Genomic DNA, 6,999 nt, shown 5'->3' with positions numbered 1-6,999 from the left:
TCAACAGTTCAAAGTCTCTATTTCCCATTAAAAAAATGGCAATGAAAGGCATATTGCACATCCTGGTGTCTTCGACATGCCTACTGTCAGTGGTGGGGGGGGGGGGGAGAAAGTACTCGATACTCATACTTGAGTAAAAGTATAAAGAAACTTTCATAGAAAATGACTCCAGTGAAAGTCAACCAGTAAAACACTACTTGAGTAAAAATCTAAAAGTATTTGATACTTAAGTATCAAAAGTAACTGTAGTTTTTAAAATATACTTTAGTATCAAAAGTATACATTTCAAATTCCTTTATATAAACTAAACCAGACATGATTTAACAAACAAAGCATGTGTGTTTAGTGAGTCCGTCAGATCAGAGGCAGTAGGGATGACCAGGGATGTTCTCTTGATAAGTGTGTGAATTAGACCATTTTCCTGTCCTGCTAAACATTCAAAATGTACTTTTGGGTGTCAGGGAAAATATATGGAGTAAAAAGTACATTTTCTTTAGGTATGTATTAAAGTAAAAGTTATATATATTTTAAAAAATGACTTACCCTCTACAGGGGTGGGCTATTCCAGTCCTTTGGGGGCCTGATTGGTGTCATAGTTTTGCCCCAGCCCCAGCTAACACACCTGACTCCAATAATCACGATATTCAGTTTAGAATGCAAGTTGATTAATCAGATGTGTTTTGCTAGGGATGGAGAAAAAGTGTGTCACCAATCAGGCCTTCGGGGAGTTGCCCACCCCTGCTGTACGGGATCGGTGTCCCTAAACCGGAACAGTTGTTGCTCAATATGCGATAATGTGACTAGAATGATGTTGTAAATGGCCAACTTTCCGGGATATAGACATGTCTTATATGGGCAGAAAGCTTAAATTATTGTAAATCTAACTGCAGTGTCCAATTTACAGTAGCTATTACAGCAAAAAAATACCATGCTATTGTTTGAGGATAGTGCACAACAACAAAACACTTATCATGGCAACTGGTTTGATACATGCACCTCTGAAGGTAAATAATGTACTTACATTCAGTAATCTTGCTCTGATTTGTCATCCTGAGGGTCCCAGAGATAAAATGTAGAATAGTTTTGTTTGATAAAATCCATTTTAATATTCAAATGTAGTAACTGGGTTTTACATGTAAACCGCTGCTGATCCCAGCCTATGGAGTTAAAGTGAGGCTTTTATTGCTCAATTTAATTGATGCTGATAAAAAAAAATATATAAATCCATAGGCCTAATGGACACATGCTCAAACACACACTTTTGATAGGGGTAATCTGTAGTTGCTACATCCATTTTTGGACTTATAAATTATATATCCATTGATTTCTTGAAGAATATAACTTAGAAATGCCTTATGAGTTTAGTTCACCTGTCACACTCCATGAGAAACTCAAATATAAGCTTGTTTTTCTCCTATGTTTATAAACAATGTAAATGTTAACAAAACACACTGTATAGCCTCAAAGCATGATTAAAACTATCATGTTGATATCATGGATGGTCAGTCCTTCCATCCATCTCTCTGTCTATTCATTTGACAGGGGTTACATTTCTCCAGGTCCATCCATCAGCTTTCTACCAAAACAGAGGCGGGGCTGCCGTTTAATTATTGTTTCATCTGTGGATTTGTCTTTTTAAACAGCTGCATATTATCAAGATATCAAAGTGTCACCAAAACAAAAAGGTAAACAATAGGCCAATAGCAAATGCAGCATATGGCATTCATTTTCCACATGTAAAGAGCACTTTTCAGGAGTGCTCAAAGCATGCCATTTCATGAGCGCAGCAATAATTTTTTCCATCTTGAATCAACGAGCCCAATCAGTCCTCCATGACAACACAACCATAAACAACAGAGTAGGGCTGGCTAATTAGTCCTTCGTTTTGGGGTTATGCTCAGGTAAAACAATTTGTCTAATCTATACTTCCATATTTCCAAGTCCTGTTCTTGAAGATAAAGGGGTATTACATTTATTGGAATGACTGATAGACTTTTGGTTTTTAATGTAAAGATATAATTTACTATTATATGTAGTAGACAGAAAAAGGGTTGGAAGAACATTGAATAGTCCTGCAGTGTACAGCTACACATCAGGCACAAGAGGCAGGCCACCGCCCGCAGCATCTCATTGTTAATGTAGTTGGAACAGCACATGGTATTTTTTGAAAAGCACATAATGAAAACTGTTGTTACACCTATGAGAAGGCTACCTACATAAAGTACTTTACATACATAACACATTCATAAGCAGTACATACTGTATATTTTGTGTTGTAGATATGTGCTAGTAGAGTAGTGGCCTGACGGCACACACTTAATATGTTGTGAAATGTAAACTAGTGTAACTGCCTTTAATTTTGCTGGACACCAGGAAGAGTAGCTGGTGCCTTGACAGGAACTAATGGGGATCCATAATAAACACCAGGAAGAGTAGCTGGTGCCTTGACAGGAACTAATGGGGATCCATAATAAACCCCAGGAAGAGTAGCTGCTGCCTTGACAGGAACTAATGGGGATCCATAATAAACACCAGGAAGAGTAGCTGCTGCCTTGGCAGGAACTAATGGGGATCCATAATAAACCCCAGGAAGAGTAGCTGCTGCCTTGGCAGGAACTAATGGGGATCCATAATAAACCCCAGGAAGAGTAGCTGCTGCCTTGACAGGAACTAATGGGGATCCATAATAAACACCAGGAAGAGTAGCTGCTGCCTTGACAGGAACTAATGGGGATCCATAATAAACCCCCAGGAAGAGTAGCTGCTGCCTTGACAGGAACTAATGGGGATCCATAATAAACCCCCAGGAAGAGTAGCTGCTGCCTTGGCAGGAACTAATGGGGATCCAAAATAAACCCCCAGGAAGAGTAGCTGCTGCCTTGATAGGAACTAATGGGGATTCATAATAAACCCCCAGGAAGAGTAGCTGCTGCCTTGGCAGGAACTAATGGGGATCCATAATAAACCCCCAGGAAGAGTAGCTGCTGCCTTAGCAGGAACTAATGGGGATCATTAATAAATAGAAATACTATACCGACACACTCAAACTACCTATCTGCCTATGCCAGAACATACTTGATCATGATCCAGGTAACTCCAGCTTGCCTCTAGCTTTTCTAACTCTGTTAGCTGGCACCAGATGTATTTGTCGGACCAGTTGCAGTTTTCATTAAGAAATCTGAGCTGAAAAGACATTGTGAGCCAGAACATGTCAGCCTGATAAGTGTGTGAAGCGGTCATGTGTCCTTTGCTTTACCTTTTTGAACTGGATCATCATAACTGATTATTGGCATATCTGACTTCCTGGAACTGTCTCTCACCAGTGTTCTACTAATGGAGGATCTGGGGGGGCTTCAGCAAGGCTGGAATGGGCCAGATTTGTCTTTGTGAAGGATGCATGAAGGAAGCCACCATACAAGGTTGTCCTGGAAGAAAATGTGCTTCCTTCTGCTCTGACAATGTTCCCCAACTCTGAGGATTGGTTTTTCCAGCAGGACAATGCTCCATGCCACACAGCCAGGTCAATCAAGGTGTGGATGGAGGACCACCAGATCAAGACCCTGTCATGGCCAGCCCAATCTCCAGACCTGAACCCCATTGAAAACCTCTGGAATGTGATCAAGAGGAAGATGGATGGTCACAAGCCATCAAACAAAGCAGAGCTGCTTGAATTGTTGCGCCAGGAGTGGCATGAAGTCACCCAACATCAATGTGAAAGACTGGTGGAGAGCATGCCAAGACGCATGAAAGATGTGATTTGAAAATCAAGGTTATTCTGAACTCTTCCTAAGTTAAAACATTAGTATTGTGTTGTTTAAAAATGAATATGAACCTTATTTTCTTTGCATTATTCCAGGTCTTACAACACTGCATCTTTTTTGTTATTTTGACCAGTTGTCGTTTTCTGCAAATACATGCTCTAAATTACAATATTTTTATTTATGGAATTGGGGAGAAATGTCAGTAGTTTATAGAATAAAACGAAAATGTTCATTTTACCTAACGACATACATATAAATAGTAAAACCAGAGGAACTGATCATTTTGCAGTGGTCTCTTAATTTTTTCCAGAGCTGTGTATATATATATATATACAGACACACTCTACCGGTCAAAGGTTTTAGAACCCCTACTCATTCAAGATTTTTCTTTATTTTTACTTTTTTCTACATTGTAGAATAATAGTGAAGACATCAAAACTATAACATAACTCATGTGGGAACCAAAAAAGCGTTAAACAAATCAAAATATATTTTATAGTTGAGATTCTTCAAGTAGCTACCCTTTGCCTTGATGACAGATTTGCACACTCTTGGCATTCTCTCAACCAGCTTCATGAGGTAGTCACCTGGAATGCATTTCAATTAACAGGTGTGCCTTAAAAGTTCATTCGTGCAATTTCTTTCCATAATGCTTTTGAGCCAATCAGTTGTGTTTGTGACAAAGTAGGGGGGGGGGGGGGGGGTATACAGAAGATAGCCCTATTTGGTAAAAGACCAAGTCCATATTACGGCAAGAACAGCTCAAGTAAGCAAATAGATACGACAGTCCATCATTACTTTAAGACATGAAGGTCAGTCAATCCGTAACATTTCAAGAACTTTTAAAGCTTCCTCAAGTGCAAAAACCATCAAGCGCTATGATGAAACTGTCTCCCATGAGGACCACCACAGGAAAGGAAGAACCAGAGTTACCTCTGCCCTAGAGGATAAGTTCATTAGAGTTACCAGCCTCACAAATTGCAACACAAATAAATGCTTCACAGAGTTCAAGTAGCAGACACATCTCAACATCAACTTTTCAGAGAAACCATTACCAAAGGACACCAATAAGAAGAAGAGACTTGCTTGGGCCAAGAAACATGAGCATTGGACATTAGACCAGTGGAAATTTGTCCTTTGGTCTGGAGTCCAAATTGGAAAGTTTGGTTCCAAACGTCATGTCTTTGTGAGACGCGGTGTTAGTGAACGGATGATCTCCGCATGTGTATTTCCCACCGTAAAGCATGGAGGAGGAGGTGTGATGGTGTGGGGGTGCTTTTCTGGTGACAGTGTCTGATTTCTTTGGAATTCAAGGCACACTTAACCAGCATGGCTACCATAGCATTCTGCAGCGATACACCATCCCATCTGGTTTGGGCTTAGTGGGACTATAATTTGTTTTTCAAGAGGACAATGACCCAACACACCTCCAGGCTGTGTAAGGGCTATTTGACCAAGAAGGAGAGTGATTTTACATTTACATTTTAGTCATTTAGCAGACGCTCTTATCCAGAGCGACTTACAGTAGAGTGCATACATTTTATTACATTTTTTACATATTACATTTTTTTTTCTTTTTTTTTCTTTTACATACTGAGACAGTGATGGAGTGCTGCATCAGATGACCTGGCTTCCACAATCCCCCGACCTCTACCAAATTGAGATGGTTTGGGATGTGAAGGAAAAGCAGCCAATAAGTGCTCAGCAAATGTGGCAACTCCTTCAAGATTGTTGTAAAAGCATTCCAGCTGAAGCTGGTTGAGAGAATGCCAAGTGTGCAAAGCTGTCATCAAGGCAAAGGGTGGCTATTTTGAAGAATCTCAAAAACTAATCAAAGTACATTTTATATAACACTTTTTTTTGCTTACTACATGATTCCATATGTGTTATTTCATAGTTTTGATGTCTTCACTATTGTTTTACAATGTAGAAAATAGTAAAAAAATAAAGAAAAACCCTTGAATGAGTAGGTGTTCTAAAACTTTTGACCGGTAGTCAAAATATATTTTGACTACCAGTCAAAATATTGGGGGTCGATCGGCTTTAATACTGCAGATAGATTGTGGCTTACATCAATGTAATTGTTTGCATCACTTCCAATCCCCCATATTTTTGTAAATATATGTACAGTACCAGTCAAAAGTTTTGACACACCTACTCATTCAAGGGTTTTTATTTATTTTTACTATTTTCTACATTGGAATCATGTAGTAACCAAGAAAAAGTGTTAAAGAAATCAAAATATATTTGAGATTTGAGATTCTTCAAAGTAGCCACCTTTTGCCTTTGCCAGCTTTGCACACTCATGGCATTCTCTCAACCAGCTTCATGAGGTAGTCACCTGGAATGCATTTCAATAAACAGGTGTGCCTTTAATTTAATTTGTGGAATTTAATTTCTTTACTTTTTAATGTGTTTGAGCCAATCAGTTGTGTTGTGACAAGGTAGGGGTGGTATACATAAGATAGCCCTATTTGATAAAAGTCCATATTTAAGAATCGTTTTTCTAACTGCACATTTTGCATTGATCTGTATTATATCAATGAGGCTCTACTATGCTACTCTACTGAATCAGGCTCTACTATGCTGCTCTACTATCTACTGAATCAGGCTGAATCAGGCTCTACTATGCTCCTCTACTATCTACTGAATCAGGCTCTACTATGCTCCTCTACTATCTACTGAATCAGGCTCTACTATGTTTCTCTACTGTCTACTGAATCAGGCTCTACTATGTTCCTCTACTATCTACTGAATCAGGCTCTACTATGCTCCTCTACTATCTACTGAATCAGGCTCTACTATGTTCCTCTACTATCTACTGAATCAGGCTGAATCAGGCTCTACTATGTTCCTCTACTATCTATTGAATCAGGCTGAATCAGGCTCTACTATGCTGCTCTACTATCTACTGAATCAGGCTCTACTATGTTCCTCTACTATCTACTGAATCAGGCTGAATCAGGCTCTACTATGCTCCTCTACTATCTACTGAATCAGGCTCTACTATGCTCCTCTACTATCTACTGAATCAGGCTCTACTATGTTTCTCTACTGTCTACTGAATCAGGCTCTACTATGTTCCTCTACTATCTACTGAATCAGGCTCTACTATGCTGCTCTACTGAATCAGGCTCTACTATGCTGTTCTACTGTCTACTGAATCAGGCTGAATCAGGCTCTACTATGCTGCTCTACTATCTACTGAATCAGGCTCTACTATGCTGCTCTACTGAAT

This window comes from Salvelinus fontinalis, chromosome 5 (assembly GCF_029448725.1).
Source record: "Salvelinus fontinalis isolate EN_2023a chromosome 5, ASM2944872v1, whole genome shotgun sequence".
Lineage (NCBI taxonomy): Eukaryota > Metazoa > Chordata > Actinopteri > Salmoniformes > Salmonidae > Salvelinus > Salvelinus fontinalis.
The sequence above is the reverse complement of the archived record's forward strand: the minus strand, read 5'-3'. Positions refer to the sequence as shown.